The sequence below is a fragment of the Haemaphysalis longicornis genome, unplaced genomic scaffold, assembly GCF_048455015.1.
Source record: "Haemaphysalis longicornis isolate Haplotype H1 unplaced genomic scaffold, Haemaphysalis longicornis Haplotype H1 scaffold_8, whole genome shotgun sequence".
Taxonomy (NCBI): domain Eukaryota; kingdom Metazoa; phylum Arthropoda; class Arachnida; order Ixodida; family Ixodidae; genus Haemaphysalis; species Haemaphysalis longicornis.
This window is the reverse complement of record NW_027526445.1, coordinates 83230586-83254548: the sequence shown is the minus strand read 5'-3', so window position 1 is coordinate 83254548 and position 23963 is coordinate 83230586. Positions and strand designations below refer to the sequence as shown.

Sequence of the window (23963 nt, the reverse complement as noted above, 5' to 3'; positions counted from 1 at the left end):
AAACTCTCACAGGAGACGAAAGATCTAATCAGGAAACGGCAAACCATGAGAATCTCTGCCGCAGCTGACAGAATAGAACTAGCGGAGCTTTCGAAGTTAATCAATAAGCGTAAGACAGCTGACATACGGAAGTATAATATGGAGAGGATCGAATACGCTGTAGAGAATGGAGGGAGCCTGAAAGCAGTGAAGAGACGTCTTGGCGTGGGGAAAAATCAGATGTATTATGCACTTAAGGATAAGCAAGGCAATGTCATCACAAATAGGGATAAAATAGTCACAGTGGCCGAGGAGTTCTATAGGGATCTGTACAGTAGCCGGGACATACAGGATAATGCCGAACGAGACAGTAGTTCAGAGCAGATAGACATCCCACCAGTAACGACCGAAGTAGTAAGGAAGGCTTTGAAAGAAATGAAAGGGGGCAAAGCACCTGGTGAGGAACAGATAACAGCAGACCCCTTGAAGGATGGCGGCGAAATTCTACTTGAAAGACTGGCAAACCTGTATACGCAATGACTAAGGACCGCAATGGTACGGGAATCTTGGAAGAATGCGAACATCATCCTAATCCATAAGAAAGGCGACATGAAGGACTTGAAAAATTACAGGCCGATAAGCTTACTGTCCGTCGTCTACAAGGTATTTACCAAGGTAATCGCTAACCGAATCTCTGCAACCTTAGATTTCAGTCAACCTAAAGAACAAGCAGGGTTCCGTAAAGGTTATTCAACAATGGACCATATTCACACGATCGATCAGGTCATAAAGAAGTGCGCTAAGTATACTGAACCCCTATATACAGTCGAACACGGATATATCGAACACGGGCATATCGAAGTATTGTCTATATCGAACTAATAAATTATCCTCTTGAAAATTCTGTGTAGAAGTATAGGAATTCGTACGTTTATATCGAACCGTATTTTTCCCGACATGGGGTATATCGAACGCCGCGCGAACTGGAAGGTGCTCTTCGGCGGTCGCTGCACCCCGATTGAGGTTGAGGAGGATGAGGAATGCGCGGGTAAGGTGCCGCGGGCATGGCGAAGACTGGCTCGCGGAACTAATCCCCCCTACCGGAAAGAATTTGCGCTAAATCTCTCTAGGCACACAAGCCCGAACGCTCGGAAAATGTGACAGTGCGAGGTAGGGATGCCCCGACTGCGCACGTCCTTTTTTTTTCGGCTGTTTACGTTCACCGGCTTGCCGAAAAAGAGTTTTTTTCTCTCTCTCTCTCTCTGGGTCTCCCCCGATGTCGTCTCGGGAAAGGGAAGAGGGAACGAAGGCGCTGGCGGCCTCCTCCTTCTTTTACATTTTGCTGCTGTTGCTGCTGTTTGGCGAGTTGTCCCGCACCTTTCGGAGATCACTGTTTCTCTCGGAGATGACCATCGCGAGCGCTTTGTTGGAGTCGTTTCAGAGAGCCTTGGAATTGTTACCTTCAAAGTCCTTGTGGTACGTGCGCGATGTTCTTCTTTTGCGTGCGTGTTGTGCGTGGTGTGCGAAGGCGCAGCGTACTGCTGCAATTTTCTAGTTGTGCAGCCTCGAAAAGATCGAGAGCAGCGTATTTAACTTCATTTCCAGGACAAAGAAGCAGGCCAAGATCAGCGATTTTTTTTTCCGGAAATAAAGCGCCCTGTTGCGTCGTGAGTGCGGAATTAGTTGTCATTCTTGAATGCGACGATCGGTAAGTAATCGTCCGCCATAGGTGAGGTCTCAGAGCCCATATTTTTTATATCGAATTTTTCATATATCGAACTATTTCGCGATCCCCTTGGAGTTCGATATATCCGTGTTCGACTGTATAGCCTTCATAGATTATGAGAAAGCATTTGACTCAGTCGAAACCCTAGCAGTCATTCAGGCATTACGGAACCAGGGGGTAGATGAGCATTATGTAAGAATACTAGAGGATATCTACAATGGGTCTACAGCTACCATCATCCTCCATAGGGAGAGCAGTAAAATACCTATAAAGAAGGGTGTCAGACAAGGAGACAAAATCTCTGCAATGTTATTCACAGCATGCTTACAAGAAGTATTCAGAACGTTGGATTGGGAACAGGTGGGAGTAAGGGTTAATGGAGAATACCTCAGTAACCTCAGATTTGCTGATGACGTTGCCTTGCTAAGTAACTCGGGGGACGAATTGCAAAGCATGCTTTCCGCACTGGGCCAACAGAGTAGAACCATGGGCCTGAAAATTAATATGCAGAAAACTAAAGTAATGATCAAACACCTCGGGACAGCACAGCAGTTTGAGATAGGTGGCGAGGCAGTGGAAGTGGTAAGCGAATATGTCTACTTAGGCCAAGTTGTTACCCCAGATCCCAACCATGAGGCAGAGATAATTAGAAGGATAAGAATGGGGTGGGGTGCATATGGCAGACATTCTCAGATAATGAATAGCAGCCTACCATTGTCCCTAAAGAAGAAAGTGTACGACAGCTGCATCTTACCGGTACTCACCTACGGGGCAGAAACTTGGAGGCTCACTAAGAGGGTTCAACTTAAATTGAGAACAACTCAGGGGGCAATGGGTCGGAAAATGATAGGTGTAATATTAAGGGAAAAGAAGAGAGCGGAGTTTGTCAGGGAGCAAACTGGTGTTAAAGACATATTAGTAGAAATTAAGAAGAAGAAATGGACGTGGGCAGGGCATGTAATGTGAAGGCAAGATAACCGCTGGTCATTAAGGGTAACAGAGTGGATCCCCAGAGAGTGCAAGCGTTGCAGGGGGCGGCAGAAAGTTAGATGGGCAGATGAGATCAAGAAGTTTGCGGGGATAAATTGGTCACAGTTGGCTCATAATCGAGGTAATTGTAGAATAATGGGAGAGGCCTTTGCCCTGCAGTGGGCGTAGATAGGCTGGTGGTGATGATGATGATGATGATGAAGATCACAAAACACGTATTCTGTTTGGTTTGTATTTGTGTTCTGTAGCAAGCACTTGTCGCTCGAAGCCGTATTCTCTGCTGCTCATCCTACCCTCTGTCAATCTGAAGAACGCTTCTGGTGTTTCATTCCAACGGACACTTTGACCTGTGACATCCAACTGCACCTAATTCCCCCCACTCTATACCATTGCGAAAAATGTCGCGCATGGCATTTGAACAACACCATCATTGAAATTATGTGATTGTAAGAATGATCCCTTGCCCATAGTTCGTACATTTCGTACGACCGAGCAATGGACGTCGAAACTGGGTAACTCACTTCAGCACACACCGAAAGATTGAACGAAACGGGCTGCCTTGGTCACCGGCAGCTCCAACTACCAGTCACCAGACCTCCTAAATAAAATTTTCAAGAATGTCCATTTCTTTGTTTATATGTAAGCAACGCCCGTGTTCACTGCTGTTTCGTTTGTATGCCACACAGGCTATCTCTCTTGGCAGGGAGAGTGCTTTGCCATCGTCTTGCTTGACTAGAATAATCGCAAATGCTCTTGATCTAGTTCGGCTCTTCAAGAAATGATTACTACGAAGCATAAGCGCTCGCCAGCCAAACACCGCTAAATACATTCATGACAACCGCCTGCGAACGTCACTTTGCTGACTATTCCTTTGCCGCATGTGTATTTTTGGAGTTCTCATAGGAGTAGAAGTTCACTAAAATGAGCTTTTGTTACTTGAAGGAACATGCGGAATATTTTCTACGTACTATTATCATAAAATTCGGGAGCACACAGAATCCCAACACTTGCCCCAAGCCGTAAGTCCACAAACGAGCCGCTTGTGACTTCGGTGGCCTGCTCCTACATCTCCGAATTGTGGTACCCGTTACAAAGAACAATATCTTCCATGGGGGATCAGGGTTTTGAATACCAACTGGACCCCCACTTCAATGGAGGCACGTCTAAAGTCAGCAACTAATGTTCGTCTGCAAGGAAAGTGATTTTATCGAAAAATAACACCCACGCACGTCATATTTGCGCCCTTATCCTAGCCCAGTATTGTTTTTTGCTTTTTCAAACCCGAACAAAGGAAATTAGAGCACTTGAACGAAATGCAATGAGCACATAATTTCCGGACGCTAGGGTGCGGTTTTTTTGCTCAGAGCCCGCAGTATTTGAAGACCAAAACAAAAGAAATGACCGTCAGAATAGCGTTGCATGTCCGTTGCTGTTGTCATCAAATGAACAATAGCGCCGTTTCAATGTTTCCCAAAGCCTGCATCAGCCTACACGAGCCTTCCTTGAATCTTGGCAGCTAGTAGATCTGTATATCTATAAACAAAAATAAAATAAACGCAGAAGAATAGTATTCTAAAACATGAACCTACTAGTGGCGTTTATCAGCAGTCTGCTGTTCCTGTATTCTGATCAAGGTAAGAACCTAAATACTTTCAACTATTTCTTCATTCACTAATATTTAACGTTGATTGGTGCCCCAACAGTGCGAGAGTACTAGGCTGATGTCAACAGTTTGTTTCTTATGTTTTCTTTACATAAATTGCTGCCTTTCAAGGATGCGTTCAGTGGTCGCGTTATCTGAAGTGAGGCGTTGGGAAATCACCATACCATATTTTGTGAGAAGTACCTGTTCAGTTTATTCTACCGGACAATTACCCAGAGTAACTAACGTTAGGAAGTTAAGAATGGAGTACTCGTAGTTTACCCGCAACGGATGTCGGCGATGGGTAGCTTTTTGCGCCAATTAAAGGTGACACACTTAAAATTTGTCGGTTTATTACCGCGATTTTCTTTGTTTTGCGGAATGCGAAAGTTTGTCTAGGGGCCGAATTCTCTAAAAAACGGGCGTCGCTTTGAAGTGACGGGTCAGCGCCATTGAAATGCATGTGTTGTGGGGTTGGGGCCGTCGCTTTGTGGTGCACCTCGTGAGGAGTGACGCTGAGAAAAGCAGGGTGGCAAGGGCGCGAAGCGACAAGCGAAATGACGGGGGGCAGTTGGTGTCGCTTCGCGCCCTTGCCACACTGCTTTTCTCAGCGTCACTCCTCACGAGGTGCACCACAAAGCGACGGCCCCAACCCCACAACACATGCATTTCAATGGCGCTGACCCGTCACTTCAAAGCGACGCGCCGCCGTTTTAGAGAATTCGGCCCTAGGTCAACATACCACCAAAAAACGCGATAAGTAGCCACAACAATTTTGAACCACGACGATATTAAATGTGCCCTTACATTTTATAATATTTAGGAACTTATTGTGCATTCCTTCTTGTTCTTTACTTGCACTCTAGAGGCATGCACTCAGAATAATTCCTAGGGAGTACCATCATCAACTATACCAGCGTAAATATGTAGTGTTATTGTTGACAGCAATCCTTGCTTGGAAGCGCCAAATGGTACTGTATGATGTCAAATGTCCAACTGAAAGCAAAGCCTCCGCCTATATTTTCTACATCAGTGCCTCGTACGTTAACATCGTTTGACCACGATAGTATTACACACTCGTGAAGCCCCTAAGTTAGCGTACGTAGTCCACAGTAAATATATATCTCAAAGTTACCTTCTACAGATCAGTGGACCTATTATAAACACGAAATCACAAACACTGTTACTTTCAGTTTAGAGAGAGACACCTTAAGCCATTATCATTTTTTACTGTTTTTCCAGAGTTGTTTAAACTGGTCTTTCATAGGTGGCATTCGGGTTAAATAATTCAGTCTCTACCCTCAATGTCGTCGGCTCTGTTGTGTTGCAGAGTTCAGTGGCCGTGTGTGGTTTCAAGACCATCGGATAGATAGAGTTGACTTCTTTTTACACGAATGATTAGGTTCAAGTGGAACTAGGACGAATGCAGTTGATGGCAGTGCTAGTGCTTCGATTGGTTGTCCATTCCCTCGGTCCAAATATGTGCTGGCTCTAAGAAACGAACGGCCAAAGAAAATAACCGAAGTCAAAAATACACCTTTCAATGCAAGAATATTTGGATGAACCTAAACTTTACCTCCGCTAAGAAAACATTTATTAGAAGTCAAAAAGTTATGCAGCATGTAAAGCCACGATTTAACTTACCTCTTTGGCTTTTGCTGAACTCAGAAGGGCATATATAGGTAACCCTTCTGTATCCCGAAAAACGGTAAGTCTTTCTGCAAGTACAGTTGCTCTTTACTATTAGCCCATTGAACGCTTAAATGCGAAAGCCCTTTGTAGGCTGCCCAGACGTCGAAGTTTGATTTATGTCTTGCTGTCTGCTTTCTGTCAATTCAGACACTGTGCAGAAATAAAAGGATACTTTCGCAGGACCTGGTAAAATAGTACGTCTGGCGGTAATATTACTGCTGCCATGAGTGCTAGAAATAAACGTTATTTAGCTCAAGGGATTACTCAAGCACACTTGATCCAAAATAAAATTTTAAAAAACAGTCATTGCCCGCGTTTCCTAAATTAGGAATGCACATTTGGTTAGTTGTTAGCAAATGAAAAGAAAAATGTATGTCTGGAAATGTATGCCTTAAGCTCGTACACAAGGGGGTTTTCGCTTGTCGCCTCCATCAGTTAAGCAGCCGCTGTGGACGGGATTAGAACCCGCGACCTCGAGCGCAGCAGTGCAACGCGGCGGGTAAATGCCCAGTGTGGTTTACCCACGATCATGGTAGGGGCCGCGCTAGACTCGACAGCCTCTATATTTCAAGCGACCTAGTGCCTCTGTATGCCAATTACAAGGTCGAGAATTTGTCTTACAGCAACCATTGCTTAGTGGCCTGCAGCTTTGGAATGAAGCAAAACGCACCGACATGGAACTTGACGTTGTGAAAATTGAGCAGTCTCTTTTTCACAGATGAAGTTTTCACAACCAAAGTCAACGAACGTTTTACAGATATGCATACTGATATAAAAATGAGCTGGTGGCCAGATAGAAACTTTTTAAAGAACAAGTCAAGATTAGCGCAATGGAAAGGAGCAGGATTCTAGATAAACAAAGAAGAAAGATTGAAAAAGCCTTACGCCAACAGTAAACACCCTTCCGCTAGAAGAAATCATAAATCCAGGGGAGTTGAAACAAGAGATAAGAGACATTAAAAACAGGCTAAAAGCAATCGATACTGAATGGTACAGGTAAGACATCGTCAGAGCACTGGGCAGAGAAAATGGGGATGAGGGAAATTCCCACAATGCGTGCACTAACTGACGAAAAACGCTATGCGCTGATGAACAGAATAAATGAAATAACGTACTGTAATGCCATTACAGCCGAGGACATGATTGAGCGCGCAATCGTAGTGTACTTCGCAGAACTGCTGTGACGTATGTCATGACGTATGTCAAATAATCGAAGCACCTATTAGAGAATGGAATTCAGAAGGTGTAATATTGAACTGAGCGTTGTCAAGTAACCTTCTCCTGATGGCTTAAGCGGAGAATTTTACAAGGTATTTAAAACGTAGGCGGCAGTGTCTTTTATTGGTGTGCTTGTGGAGGCGTACACAATACGTGTGCTTCCGCAAACGTTCAGAGACTTACATAGTTTTATACGAAAGTGGGAGGAAAGGATAACGGTACTGTTCGTAAAGCCTTACAGGACCGTTAGCCTCCCTAACGCAGGCTATAAAATTTACATGAAGGTTATAGCACGAAGGTTACAAACCGTAATTCAACGTATGGTAGGCACACATCAAACTTGTGGTATTAGGCACCGCAAAATAAGCACAAACGTGCATGTAGCCAGAAGTGTTTTGGAGTGCTTTAATGCCTTCTCCTGACGTGTGGCAAAGGTGAAACGCGGTCTGTGGAAACCTTTTAACAGGGTATCGGGCGACGTACTGTTTAGCACCTTAAAATGCGTGAATGTCAGATAAGTTATTTTACAGGGCACAAAAATGCTCTTTGGAGGATGTAAAGCGAGCATTATTGTTGACAAAAACGTAACTGAAGGAATAAACATAGGATGTCCCGTCAGGCAAGGCTGCCCATTATCCCCAGTACTATTTGCTATATATCTTTAGCCTTTGTGCTTAAAGATAATGAAGGAGGAGGGGATGCGAGGATTCGAACTGCAGAGTGCTGAAGTAAAACTTCTCGCTTCCGTAGATGATATACCTGTTTGTTTAGGGATGGGGAAACCGTATGTGCAGCAGTTAAGGTTTCTAAGTCCTTTCATTAAAAATCCGGCGCGGTAATTTTTGGGATTAATATCCGGGATTTCACCACAGAAACAGGAACTCAACGAATATACAGCGGACATCTTTGCCGATAAAACAGCTCGGAGTGCCGCTGGAACATTACCCTGATACTGGCCAGCACTAGAATGACGAGACAGAGAAGCTGAGGGAAAAGACAAGAAACTGGAAATGGCGAACTTTTCGATGTTTACCCGTGCCACGATCTGCTACCGTTCAGATGCAACGCATATCATGCTCACCCCTTTGTTCTTCCTGCGTCTTTTCGGCGTTTTCCGCACAGCTGCGCCTCTCCTCCTCTCCTCTCTCCGATAGAGAACACTCTCTCCCAAACAGCTGCGGGTTGGCGCAGTGCGCTCTCACTCCATTGCTAGGCGCCGCTGGGCGGCGCTGCGTGCGCTGCGCATGTGCAGTACTCTCTCTCTCGCGCTCTCCTCTCCTTCGGCCGCTGTGAATATAAAGTGGCATGCCGAGCTCCGACGGTCTCAGGAGACGGTCGTCCGCATTACGCTTGCACTCTCTCGTAGTACTCGACGATTGCTTGATGCAAACGTCGATCCCCTAACTGTGCATTTTACGGACCACAAGGCACTCATTTTTGTCTGCAATAAAACCGTACCTGAGCATACGTGTACTGCATGTGCATTGCATGGTGAAAATAGAAAATTACGCCCACCTCCCCTTCGTGTGAGAATCCCTGCTATAAGCGTAATCAATACAATGGAAGACAAGAATGGAACCCCCCCCCCCATGAGATTCGTTGCATCACACCAAGGTTTCCACTAGGGGAGGTGGGCTTAATTTTTGTGTGAACCAAAGTATGCTACATGCTACAAGTATTATGCATGTGTCGGGTAAATGTTCAAATAATACACACGGATTTTGCTGTTTTTCTCAGGTCTTCCAGCTGGGAACAAACCAGTCGTACTAACCTTTTCAGAGCAATAGAGAAAATGGGATCATGTCGCTGCCATTTATTGTTAGTAAGATTTGTCGCAAGGTTTTGTTTTAGCGAGACCAAAAAATTAATTCCTCTGCACGGCTATTCACGTCCGGTTGAAGTATTCTAGCTCGGTTTGTTGTGTCCTGAAGCAATCATATAGGTAATGGGGTAACGAGATATCTAGGAGAACTAGCACTGTCTTTTGAATTTCTGAAAAGGCGGTTGTCACTTACATACCTGTGTAGCCTTTCAAGAAAGCGCCTGTTCAAGGAACTGGTAGAGGTTTGTTTGCCAGTACCTCTGTACAGGTCATTGTACGGAAACGGCACCGTATTTGACGTTCTCAGGAGGGTTCGAAGAATAGCCCTAAATATAACTATCAAGTCATTTTTTATTAAAATACACCGCGAGACGCTACCTGTAAATGTGTGATTAGAAGCAAACGTTTTTTCGCCCCATGGACAACAGACTGTAATCTGTGTAAAAAGCCGGAAACAATTATTGATGCGTTTATTGAATGCTGGAACCCGGTGTTTCACAGGGACATCCTTCAGCCCACGTTAAAGGGGTTATCTAACCCCACACTGTATTCGGTTGCTCCTTCTGGAGACTGAGAGTAGTGTACCGTAAGACGTAATGAAGGTGCTTAGCTTTTACCGCTTATGGAGGACGAGAATGGTCGTGCGAAATATGAAAGACAAATATGAAATATGAAATATAAAAAAAAAGTAAAGACTTCATCGGAAGTGTGCAGTACATACCAGATATGCTCCGTGTAAAGGCTGAGCCTCCACAGTAGTTGCCTCCCGAATGATCTAGAGTGCCTTGGAACATTTTAAAACCTCGCTGTGAGCCAAGGCGGGCTGATAGGGTTTAGTTTTTTACTTTTCTCTTGTGGTTATGTACAAACGTCTAAGCACGCAATAAAAAAGAAGCCGCTAACGTAAGTATCATCGAACCAGACGCATTTTCTGGAGGTTTTGGGTTTGGATTCCACGCGGCGACCCTTCTTTCTCCGCTTTTTTTTTTCTTTCCAAATTCTTGATTTCTTTCAATGAATTACCGCCACTCTTGCCTTTGATTTCCCGGGCATCATTGACTTCCAGCCCTCATTTCCGACTTGATTCAACAAGGCCCTCATTTACCATTTTGATTTGCTAAATGCCAAGCGAAAGCCTCTGTTCTGGTTGTCTTGGTGGCATAGGTAGCTTAAGAGTGTTCAACGCTGGCCGATGATATCGCATGTCGTAGACACTCGAGTCACGTCACGGTGTTTAACAAGAAGGTCCCATTAAGCCCGCGTAGAGCGAGTGGCGCTGGCTACCACCACGACGTGCACAAAATAAAATATTTTAACATAAACACCCGAGAACGTTGATAGGGAAGCAACCCCGCCGGTTCTATAGTGTTCATCGCAATAGAGTTGTATTGTTGGGATGGTGGTTTGGGATCCCACAGGGCGGGAATTTTTTGTCCACTTTGTTTCTGTGTTTAAAACTCGGCTTGTGTTTCAATGACGTGCCATATCCTCCCCTCCCCTTCCCCGATTCATTTTTGATTGCGAACCCTTACCTCTGCCTTATTTCAACGAGCGCCTCATTTCCAATTCTGATTCTCCGTCTCTCTCATATATATATAAATATATATAATATATATATTGTAAGAGGAAAGCAGGCTGGAACAAGGGAACGGTAATTCCAAGGCACGTCTCTTTACTCAGTCCGCAGGGAACTCAGTGACTCGGCAGAACAAGCCCAGACGATGATGATAATCCACAAATGATGATGATAATGGGTATGTACAGGTGAGAGATTGGTCCCACTAGCGAATGGCAATTAATTCATTCCATGAGTCTTCTTCATGAGTCAAGGCACCAATAAACGCTCACACTATATATATATATATATATATATATATATATATATATATATATTTATATATATATATATATATATATATATATATATATATATATATATATATATATATATATATATATATATATATATATATATATATATATCGGAAAGCAAAGGGGAGGCTGTGGTGGGTCATAGAAAGAGATGAAGAATTTTTTTAGTCGAAAAGAAAGTGGTGAAAAAATGCCCGCCGGGTGGGATCCGAACCCATGACCTCCACAATACTGGTCTGGTGCGATACCCACTACGATACCGGGGGGGATGTTTCCCCACCAATTTCTTCCGTATTTGTGTTAAGATATTTTTTGTTTCCTGCACTTGCGGGTGCTAGCCAGAGCCACACGGACTACTCAGGGTAAAAGGGTCTTTTTAACACCCGGGCCGTGACTCGAGTGTCTACGACATGTCGAGAGTGGTCGACCAGCGTTGAGCCCTCTTAAGCTACCTTTGGCACCAAGACTGCCAGAACAGAGGCCCTCGCTCAGCATGTAGCGAACGAGAAATTGGAAAATGAGGCGCTCGGCTAAATAAGAGAGCAACTAGAGGTTGGCAGTAAAGAAAACCTCGGAAAGCAAAGAAGAGGTTGTGGTGGGTCATAGTAACAGATGAAAAAGTTTTTGAGTCAGAAAGAAAGAGGTGAAAGAAAGCCCGCCGGGTGGGATCCGAACCCGCGTCCTCCAGAATACCGGTCTGGTGCGATAACCAGTACGCTACTGGTGGGGCCGTTTCCCCACCACTTTCTAGGCTATTTGTGTTAAGGTATTTTTTGTTTCCTGCACTCGAGGGTGGTACTCAAACACGCTTTGAAACGCTGAATTGGGGCAATTTCTAATAAACTCCCGGCGCACACACCAAACCAAGCTATCAACAAAAGTCATAGTTGATGCTAGGTGCAGAGCGCTTTACGTTAGTAAAGTGAACCCCTTTGCTTTCTTGGTTTGTGGTGACCCAGAGCTACATTGGGCCTACCCTAAAGCGACGTACAAACATAAAACAATGGAAGAACAGAACGCAAAAAAAGTGGATCCAATCTACACTGCGAAGGTGGTTGGGTACCAAAGCTATGAACGACCCCCACAAAAATCGCACATGCGACGTCCCTCGAATTCACACACGCGGCTCTAGAAAGGCTGAAACAAGAGATTCTGCAAGCCGTTACCTGGTATTCGCGGGGCGCCATCCCGAACGAGGCAGCGAAGGTCACTGCAGGGCTCGAGTGCCGCACGCCGCTGCTGTATCGCGGCTGTGCGTCGGTTAAAGAAAATAGAGAGAAGGGTCGTTCGAACGGTGAGACAGCGGAACCTAGCCACCCTGATGTGCTACCTTGGAGCTACACCACCGCGCGACACAAGCGCAGACACCGAAAGAATACGGCATGTAAGCTTAGTGATTCCCATTTGTGCAGATTTAAACTAAAAAGTTTTGAAAACCGGAGAATTACGAGAAATCTGACTGAATAATATAATCGAGATTTATTGTAACATGTTGCTTCATTCGGCTTTTTAGTACGTGTTCAAGCCCAACCGAACTAGAATTCAGCAATTGAGAAAACCCAGTCCGGCTTGTGACCAGCAGAGCTAAATGGTGGCGTTTCTCTAGCTTCCAGATGTCTATAAGTGGTCTCCACATTTTGTTTTCCCGCCCTCAAAAGCAATTCTTAATGTATTTTTACCATACGACCACTTAATGCCGTCTGATCGAGGTTGCCCACTGCTGCTGTGGAACAAGTTAATCTAGCAGTGCGAAGTAGGCGCGCCATGGGCGCGAAGCTGCGCCAAAACAGGCCCTTTACCGTCGCTAAAGCAAACTACAAAGCCGACGGAAGGGTCGCACCGACGCACCAGCCGGGTGAGCTATTAAAACGCTCGGAAATAGCGTCCTATGGTAGTGCCATCTACACTGCGCTCCGTGAATAAAAAGCGCCCTCCTCCTCCTTATCCGCGTTGGGAGTTTCTAGTCCCGCACACCCCGAAAGAGTGGTTGGCTGGTATAAAAACAGGCCGCCCAGTATCGGGCCTGGACAACAGCCCGGTCGGTATATTTGAAAGTAGTAGTGTGGTCATCTAGTTCCTGCTAGGGGGGTTGCTGGGGGAGTATTGCAGCTAGAATTCAGATGGCGCTGCTCATGGATGATATGAGCAAGGGAAAGCTACAAAGAGCAAGGGAAAGCTACTACAAGCCACCAGACCAAGGATAGAAGAAAAGGCAATACCGGCCGCGTGGCAAATGACCAGGATGAACTTAGTGTGCAAGGGCAAAGGAGTCAAGGCAAACCCAAGTTCGTGTGGGCCAGTAATCGTCACGCCAGTGCTCTACTGGTTAGCAATGCAGGCAGTGAAGTTCGAAAAAGAGCAATGGGTGGAAGAAAATAGGATATTAGGGGAACTTCAAAATGGGTTTCTAAAGTACAGAAGACTCGATGACAACTTATTTGTAGTAAGCCAATGCATAGAGGTGGCGTAAATGCAAAACAGACCTTTGTGGTTAGCCTTTCTGCACAATAAAGCGGCTTATGATAATGTAGACAGGGAGAGGCTATGGAGTGTCCTGGAGAACGAAGGAAATGGGGCAGAATACATTAGCTTACTCAGGGAGCTATACCGGGAGAACCAAAAGCAAATATTGTGGGATGGGATAACATACAATAGGCCTGTATGCACCTTCAAGGGTTTGAAACAACGATGTCCTCTCTCTCCCCTGCTGTTCGTGATCTACATGGCGGGTTTAGAAAGGAAGCTAGAAGTCAGTACGCTGGGGTTCGACTTATCATACATGAAAAACGGGCAGGTGGTGGAACAACGGGTTCCGGAACTGATGTATGCAGGGCTTGAAGGATATATGCGGTGAAGAAGCGACGCACCTAGGGCTATCCTTTAGCAGAGAAAAATGGGGAATCATGGTCTTTAACGACGGCGCGGAGCACAAAACAGTATCAGTGCAGCAAGTAGAAATACCATTGGTGAAAGAGTATAAATATTTAGGAGTATGCCTGAACGACAGTGAAGATTACACGCAGGCGCATGAGGCGCACCTTCAGACGAAAGTAAGACGGATCGCGGCCAGAATGAAGCATAGAGACCTACGAATACGGACGGGAAAATACTGATGGACGGGAAATACTCGGACGGGAAAAAACTGATGAGGAAAGCTGAAAAATCAAAAGTAGTTCAAGTTACCTGTGAAGCAGATCTACAAAAAATTACTTGCACTTCTAGCATTCACCCACAAAACAAAGCAAGCTACACTAACTCTGGCCCATGATTGCTCCCAGAAAAAACATATCCGTTCTTCACAGTAACGTCCGAAGCATAAATAAAAACCTGAATATCCTTTGTTTCTTTTATCGGTACACAAGACGAGTCGTTCGAAATCATAGCGACAACTAAAACATGGCTAAGAAAACGCGAAAATATAACAATTCCTGGCTACATGACAATATCGCAGCCACGGGACTCTCAGTTTCGTGCTGGCGGTGTGGCATTATCCGTCAAAGATAGGTTACAATACACTATCTTATCATCAGTTTCTTGTTGTTCGCCGGCACTTGAAGCGTTATTTTTGAAACTTGAATGTGGGCTCGTAGTGGGCGTTGTCTACCGACCTCCGCATTCAAGCCTTGCCGGGTTTATTGATAAAATGGAAATAATCATGTCTTCCTTAACCAAGAAAAGCAAAACTCGTGTCATAATTGTCGGAGATATGAACATTCATGCAGCTTCCAAGAATTTCATGGATTACACACTCGTTCTTCAATCGTACAACTTTCGCAACCTGATCACCGCCCCGACGCGTATAGCAACGTCTTCGGCAACATCAGTCGACCATGCGCTGACAAACATTGATACAGGTATAAACGGAGGGGTCTACCAAACACCAATTTCGGACCACTTGCCAATCTTCGTACAGGTTAACACACTTCCTATGGTAAAAACGCTCATGCCGACACGCAGAACCAATGTAAATTATGAATTATTCCGCAACAAGCTGTTGTTAATCAGACCGGATGATATCTATCATGAAGACGCAAATAGAGTTCTCGAACATGATTACTACCCTAAATAAGCTTATAGACTGCAGTAGCCGAAATGTAGCATCGTCGCAACGCTATACACCAATTCGTCCGTGGATGACCGAAGAAATTCTACGCATATTAAGGAAAAAAGACTATTGGTATCATAAGTGGCTACATCATAAGGGAAACGAATATTGCCTGTACCAGTTCAAATGCGCGCGTAACAAATTAACGTCTTTAATGAGAGCTAGAAAAAAAGAATATTTTACTCGCCGCATTGAAGATGCCTCAGGGAATCCGAAAAAAATGTGGGAAGTAGTCAACGAGGTAAGGAGAAATTCAAAAAAATGCTCCACCCTTCCGCCTATCGTTACCAAAGACACCGTTAACGAATTCAATACTTTTTTTACCAATGTTGGTCCTGAACTAGCTTCGAAGCTTCCAGTCGCAAGTTTGGACAGTGTTCCTCTACCGCCAGTTGTTAACTCTTTCGCCCTTCACGAAATTGAAGCCAAAGAAGTATTGTCGGTTATTGCGCAGTTGTCAACAAAGAAAGCAGTAGGCTTGGACAGCATTTCTGCAAAACTAATTGAGGAAAACAGTGATATCATAGGACCAATTTTGTGCCGTTTGTACAACCATTCCTTGCTTGAATACACATACCCGTCTTCATTAAGGATAGCCAGAGTTACACCGGTATTTAAGGATGGTGATACTTCTGACCCTTCCAGCTACAGACCTATTTCTGTTCTAAGCGTTATAATTAACATATTTGAAAAAATTCTCTCTAAACGTATTCACACTTTCCTAAATAAATATAATATTATTTGCCCGCAGCAACATGGTATTCGTCCGAAGCATTCCACTAGCTCAGCCGTCATTACACTCACCCAGTCTATCAATAGTGCCCTAGACACCAACAAACTAGCTGCTGTTATTTTTCTAGATATAAAGAAGGCGTTCGACATGGTGAACCACGACATCTTGCTAAACAAATTAAAAATATACGGATTTCGTGATAGGGTGCTTGAAGTTTTTGCTAGCTATCTTACAAACCGTCAACAAGTTGTCTCAATGAAAAATGTGACGTCATCTATGCAGTACCTGCGAACAGGAGTACCGCAGGGCTCTACTCTTGGTCCGCTATTTTTTTCCCTTTACGTGAATGACTTGCCTCAGATATTAACCTCAGCCAACTCTATCATGTACGCTGATGACACTGCCATTATAATTACTGCCAAACATACTACCGAACTCGAAAGCATCGCAAACGCTGAACTGAAAGCAATCTCAGACTGGTATCTGAGGAACAAATTGACAGTCAACACAAAGAAAACTAAGTATGTACTTTTCCAGTCGCGAAACCGATCTCTCGGTTTGGCTGATATCAGATTAGCTATTTGCCAAGCAAAGCTTGAATTAACCAACTGTTTTACGTACCTCGGTGTCACCTTAGATAAACATATACACTGGGAACATCACGTCGACGTGGTTTGCGCGAAGATTGCGTCTGGCTGCTCTGCTCTGATCCAGTTGCGTGAATACTTCGACACCAATGTTCTGCGACTCCTATACTTCACGTTAGTGCACACTCATCTTACGTATTGCATCGAGTCGTGGGGCTGGACATACAATACTTACCTAGAGCGCCTGAGGCGAGCGCAAAAACGAGCTCTTAGAATAATTACGCGTTCTGGCTACTCTCGACCCAGCAAGTCGCTGTTTACTGAACTACGCGTCTTACCATTTGATCTACTTCACGAGAAAAAAACTGCTGAATGTATCCACAACATAATAAAAAACAACCTTCCGTTTGACGTGTCTACACTTAATACTCCTACACGCGCAACACGGGGCCATACCTTTGGAAACTTTAACTTAGCCATAAAAAGAAATGTGTACGGTGCGCGTATGTTAGAATTTACCCGTGTAAAGATCTGGAACAGCCTGCCGCATGACGTAAAAGTTGCTAACATTTTTTCTGTTGCAATAAAAACGCACTACCATAAAATGAATGACGCACTTTGAGTTCATGCTTGCAGCTATTATTTGTACGTTTTCTCACACTTATACCCCATTATCGAATGACGTGATTATTCTTATACAATGTGATGACATCCTGAATTTTAAGTGATTCTGGTGCTTTATTATGATGTATTCATTGTAACCTGCGTGACAAATGCAATTGCCGTTGTTACTGCTGAAAAAATTCAACGTGTTTTTGCTTATTTCACTGGCTTTTAGAATTGTATTCATTCAAGAAATATGTGCTTTAACAAGTGTTTAGAGTGTCTTTACCGTTTTTTTTAATTTACTATTGACGATTTGTACTGACATGCGTGTCTGCAATTCTTGCATTTTTTTATTGGACCCTTACTAGCCGCTGGCTATAAGTCCAAACGATTTTTGGGTATGTTTTGTAGCGCCACATAGAACAATAAATCGAATTGAATTGAATTGAATTGAATGAAGCATAGAGCACTTCAGCAAATACGAGGTGGTAAGGGGGGTCTGGAAAGGAGTCATGGTACCAGGATTAACTTTCGCAAATTCGGTTCTGTGCATGAAGCCAGAGACCCAAGCCGGCCTGGAGGTAAATCAGAGGGCGGTAGGCAAATTGGCCCTCGGGGCCCACAGCAAAGCTACAAATGAAGCGGTACAAGGAGATATGGGCTGGTCGTCTTTCGAGGTGAGGGAGGCGTAGAGCAAGATAAAGTTTAAAGAGCGACTTCGTGACATAGAGGACGAAAAATGGGCTGGGAGGGTGTTTAAGTACCTGTATATGAGGAGCGTCGACACGCGGAGGAGACGGAGGACCACACAGCTGACCAAGCGGTACGGTAATTCGGTAGGGGAACGTGGTGTTTACACAACAGTTAAAAAGCAGGTAAAGGCAGCAGAGACGACGAAGTGGGCACAGAGCATGGAAGCGAAAAAAACCCTGGAGACTTATAGGGCAGAGAAACGGGAAATTAAGAAGGAGGGATTCTATGACAATACGAGAGGCCGTACTTTGCTCTTCGAGGCACGGGCAGGGTGTCTGAGAACCCGCACATACACGGGTAGCTACAGGCAGCAGGATGAAACATATGCATGATGCGGCAGGGATCGGGAAACTATAGACCATATTGTCAGGAACTGCACAGAGACACGACCACCGCGGGGTGACGGGGAAACGACGCTGGTGGAGGCTTTGGGATTTGGGGCGAGGGTGAACCTCAACATCAAGGCCATAAATGTGACGAAGAGGCGACTGGAGTGGTGTTGGAGGAAAAGTAGGGAAGGGATGAGTACGCAGGTGGAGTAATCATACGTACAAAAATTAAGAACAGCGAGGGGAGAAAAAAGAGGGGGTGGGGGCAAGGAGTTTTAAAACAGGGAAGAGAGGGAGATGAGAAAGAGGATGCAAATATATTAGGTTAGCTGGGAGTAGGGCGAGTAAGCTTAATAAAACTGGCAAGTCGGTTGCTGACAACCGACGCCCCGATTCAAAGGGAAAGCCACTAGTCATCATCATCATGATCAGGACATGCCGGACCTAACAACTTAAGCGACCACTTACGACGCGCTTAATATGCCAGGCACGCTGCGGGCGTTCACTCCGGTTTCGCTCGAGGTGTATCAGATGCTCCACTATCGTTACTTTCGTTAGACAAGCAGTTGTAAACTCGTCATTAGGCTGCACTCTCGACTTCTGGAGTAACTCCCCTGCTCACCACGTGGACCCTATATCACGTCCATGCCATTTTTACGCGTGCATTAAGGAAGGGGAGCAGCGTGTAGGCACAGGCAGGCTTCATACTGTCACCGTTGATATACACGTTCTGCTGCGCAGATATTTTAACATGCGTGCCTCGTTATCCTATGCGACCTCACTGTTGTCAACAGCCGAGTTGTTTCAGTTGCTGTGTTACGCAGATAGTAAGATGCCTATGACACGTGATTAAAACGAAGGCTTCATTTTTGACCGCAGAACTAAAGTTGCAAATATTTCAAGTTCGATTTAGCTAATCAGCTAGAAAGTATGGTCGATCACGAACAACAAACAAAAATGTTTTATTTTATGAACTGCTTGCACGGCGCCCAATTCCACTCGTTATCTAATTTCGGACATTGAAAGGCCATTCATTTTCTGTTTCGTTGATGTCTAGTCTTCGTAAAAAAATAATAATTTTGACTGCCAAAATAGCACCGCTTAAAAATGCTACCTCTTCCAGGCTTTCCCTCGGTACCAAATGGTGAATGCATGCACCCGGTGTACCGTGATGGAACCTGCGGATCTGCCGTAAGGAACTGGTACTATTCACCGGAAGTCGCGCTCTGTCTACCGTACTTATATAGGAACTGCCGGAAAAGCAGAAACAACTTTCGTTCTTGTTATGATTGTATGTTAGCTTGTCGCGGTGAGTATGAATCTTGTGGCTGCATGTGTGGTTTAAGGTAAAACAGCATTTTTTGGTCTAAACTAGGTAGTTTTCTTCTTAAATCCCTTCGCTTGCGGGTTAATTTTATTACCAACGTACAGGATGTCAGCTTCGATACTTTAAAATATTTGCATCACCAAGACTTTTTAGTACTGGCGAATGTTTGATTAAAATATAGCTTTCGAACGTATTTTTGGAAGCATGCCTAATCATTCGAAACTAAGGAACGGTTGTTTAAACGTGTACCTAATGAGTCACCGTCTACTTATGAGTGCTGCTCAGCGCTCAGTTATTTTCGAAAAAGGAGTTCCAGGCTGTCGGCGTTGCACTCAGCCGTGGTAGTAAATCGTTTTTCTGATTCGTTATGTGTTTAGAAATTCGGGAAGGTTTTAATGAAGAAACAATGGACCATTGTCTTAGGCAGGAATAATAGTCAGGGCTGAAGGGAAGACGTTTTCTTTTTCATAATTTCAACAATCTTTACTCTCTGTTTTTTGAAACAAAAGAAGTGTGTCCTTCCCCCGAAATTGTGACACCCTAATCAGGAAACATGAATTTGTAGCATGGTTCGCCAATTTATAGCCTCTATATTTTAAACCTTCTGGTAAGCAAAGCCACTTTTGAATTACACAATTGAAGCCGCGCCGAATTGTAATACGCAAGATTGTTCACGGCAACTCCCTGTTCCGTCGGATGTGGCTCTCTATGAGCGAATGGTTTGTGGCTCCAGACAGGCCACAACCCCAAAGATTTTCATATTGTGTACGGCTATGCGAAGCTGCTATGATAACCGCCTAATCAGTTGGTTATAATGTGCACTAAAAAAGGCACATAAAAGACGACGGGTCAATTGTTATAATTCTTTGTCGGCCACAGCTACTTCCTCCAACGATGCTAGTCGCACAAGAAATCAATTGTTAAGAACTTTCAACCGTGAAAAGAAATGAAGATAATTTAAAAAAAAATATTTGTACGTCCCAAAAATTATTGCGAGCTACCAGTACAAATTGTGTTCTAATCGAAAAAAAATTCCCCGCGTTTCCCCGAGGGGAAGAATGTGAAAGTGCGAATGCACCAGTTGAATTTGCGCGGTTCGGTAATGTTCGCGAAAGAGAGATCACACACACACACAACTACAAAGAAAGAAAAATGCATTTATTCACAGACACCTATTTGTGTTGTCGTTGTACTTGATTGCTAGAGCGGATCTTAGCTTTGAAATTTCGTGTCAGTACTCCTTTAAACGGGTGCATTAGCCCTTCTCACGCCCGATTCCTGGCCAATCCCCCACGTGGGTATGCTATGCGGACATCGCCGGTGGACGCAGGTTGAGGTTCGCTTAAGAAGTGCATTCGCACTTAACTGGCCAATCCCCCACGTGGGTATGTTATGCGGACATCGCCGGTGGACGCAGGTTCAGGGTCGCTTAAGAAGTGCATTGCACTTAAAATTGTTCGCAACAACTAACACACTAAGTAGAACAGTACGCAATAAACATTCAGTGTAACAGCATGAAAACACAAAACACCCTAGAGAAGCAATATCACTAGTGGATATTACACAGAATCAAATTCCTGGCGCCGCGCAAAAAGCAATAAAAATACCTGTGGAAAACACCACAACACATTATAATACTTTTACAACAAGCAGCCCTCTTTAACCGTGTATAAGGAGACAAAGTGGGCACTACAGCAATGCGAACCATCTCAGAGATGCTGACAGGCTTTCGTCCAAGCGCAGGTGCAAGTGCTTTCGGGAAGCCTGTGTTCATATGAAGCGCGTTGCTTGATTTTAAGGGTTAGAATTTTTTTTGCCAGTAAAAAAGGCGCCTACCAGAACGTAAAGCAGATGGTTGCGTAATTTTGGGGGTATAGTAGCTTCACACGTTCTGCATAGCTATCAGAAATTTGAATTTTCTTTCCGAGCGCCTTCATTAAAGACGTATGAAGAGCACCCCGTATGCCAAACTGAAAGCTGATTGCTATCTCTTCATTGCGAAGACATTTAGTTTTTACAAGGTAACAGGCATATAAAGCTACTTGAAAAAAAAAAAAAAACATTTCGGAAGTCTAAAGTTTAAACCATCGCATTGCAGCAGTAGTAAACACCTGTACATGTCGGGAGGGTACTGTGGAGAAGGCAAAGCTGATCGTAAACTTGACATGAAGCAGTCTTTTCGGAAATCAACCGCAACCTCGGTGAAGCACAAGACGGTAGAACGGAAGACGAACAAATAAATCAGCTGTTGAGTAAGTAAACTACTAGTACGTATAAAAAATATTTTTTTTTCCTAATCCCTTCGTGCAATACTACGCCAAAGAAAACAAAGTAGAGACATCATATATTAACTGGGCGCCGACCTAACTGCCCTCAGGTGGCAGGGGCATCACATTTTATTTACCTGGATCAAGTGCTCCGTAGTTGACACCATGATCTTCAGGCAGAGGGATTAACCACATTGTTCTACGCGATGAGATATAAAATTAAGTTAAGGTGGAAGCCTTCGCATGCCTACTCTGGGAAAAAACTTTCGCTGTCGCTGGTGTTGTTTCGGCACGAAACGTACAGACGCCGCAATAAACAAATAACTAAGATGTTTTGGGATCCCAAGTTCTTTGCATTGAATTTTCTACATTGGCAGCCAGATGCACCACCAGTGCACCATTTCCGAGTTTTTATAATTAGTTGGGGTTGAGACACCCTTCGCTTTCGAAATCACCGGGGTAAATCACAGAAGGAACAGTTCAGGAAGCCCAACCAATTGCAGCGTTTTCATTAAAAATGGCCTCAATGTCATCAGCGTCGCTTTTTCTGGCAACCACATGATCAAACCTAATTCATTTCATTTCACAAATCAACACACTTTTCCGCTAACATGCTGTTTTGCAGACCTATGATCACCATCACTGTACTATTTTGATGTGGCGGTGTTTCATAAAATAAGGAGACCTAGTACACTAAATTATTTTTAATTATAAGCCGGATTTTAAGGAATTGAAAAAAGCGCGTTTTAGGCGCAAGAAACACACAACGAAAACAACGTTTTGCGCCTCAATCGGCTCAAACACAGGCAGTGTATATTCTCTCATAAAAATAAATAGTAATGCATTTGCATTTTGCCATCATGAACAATAACGAACTGTAGTTGTTTATGATGGCGCGGAGGCGCCAATGATTTAACATACTGCTTCAACTGTCTCACACAATTGCGCGCCTAATGGTGATGAATTGGCATAATTCAACAAGCTCACTGCTGGCTTTCACGTCTAAAGGCCACTTTAGCTATCTCGACGGTCGCATATAGTGCAGGGTCGGTCTTTCTGATGTCCTTTGTCGCTACTCCTTGTCCAGCGGTTTAGTACTTCGCTCGGAAACAGAAAAGGTGAGAGCCGGGAGCAACGATATAACACAGCGATATTTTAGGTCTGCCTGACGTAATTTACTCACAACACACAAACTCCTACCCAATTTATAAATGAACACCCGCGACGATTTTTAGAAAAATTAACCTGCTCTTACAACAGAACTGGTAGATGCAATCCTAGTAATATTATCGATAACAAACATATCATTTCTCAGGAAAGCCGTCCAATTACTGCTAAATACAATTCGAACCTTTTGAAGAGCTTTCGTAAAATGCTGTTATGCATGTGAACGCCTTTTTGAATTCAAAGCTTACTTAAGAGGCCGTTGACAGAGGGAACCTCAAGGTAGGAGCAAGTGCATCTTCGCAGATATGTTTCGCCGTCAGCTCTTCAATATTGGAATCATCGGCTAACACATGCGCCCTATATGCCCAACCGCTACGTTTATAATAAAGTTGAATTTAAGTAGGCTCTTAAAAACGAGGATGGAGCTTAAGGTATTTGAAGAAATCTGGTTGTAGTCACGTGCAATGTAGTCGAATAATCCGTGTGGAAATTTGGGAAACAATAGGAAACTACGAATATATCCACATCTTCTAATTTACAATTGTGCCTTTCGTCAATGGGAATTCGGGTAGGATATTGTAATGCCCCTAGCGGTTATTTTCAGTAAGTTGGCTTACCCAGGGGAGCACGATGAACCCCATCGATTTCCGAACAGTTCGAGGTGACATAAATAAGGCTACTAACGTGAACCCGAAAGCGAAACTTGGGGGTAAATATTGTTCATATAGGCTCCGATATTGAAAAACAGTCCTTTCGGAACAAACACCAAAATACCCATTCAGAGTTATGAATAAAAAACTTCTACGTGTTAAATTTGTAGGTTTTAGTCTTTGAATGCTATCATTATTTCTGTAGGAAAAATAAAAGGCCATTTTGAAAACAAAGTTGGTAAAACGCGAAGCTTTCTTCACCGCATTGTGATTCAAAGTCTAAAGTGCAACCTACTTGGAGTGTGTTCGAATGGCGCCCCTTATTGATGTCGGCTGCTTACCTAGAGTAATAGAGTTCATTTCAACAAACGAAAGGTTTTTTAATGTTCAGGTGCTTGGCGTTTCTTTGGTTATCATGTGGGAAGGCGTTGTGGAAATGTGTGTGTTGCGTCTGGATAACCTAATAGGCAACGCCTGATCTGGTCAAACTACTGAATC

General features: G+C 44.0%; 1 long non-coding RNA gene across 1 annotated transcript in view; it reads left to right on the top strand.

Moving 5' to 3' along the window:
- The first annotated feature begins 4181 nt into the window (after nucleotides 1–4181).
- Nucleotides 4182–23963, top strand: part of LOC144149308 (uncharacterized) — a 37202-nt gene continuing 17420 nt past the window's right edge. Inside the window, exons 1-2 of the long non-coding RNA XR_013318257.1 lie at nucleotides 4182–4329; nucleotides 19178–19363. This is a non-coding gene — a long non-coding RNA (uncharacterized LOC144149308). The remainder of the gene's footprint in view (nucleotides 4330–19177; nucleotides 19364–23963) is intronic.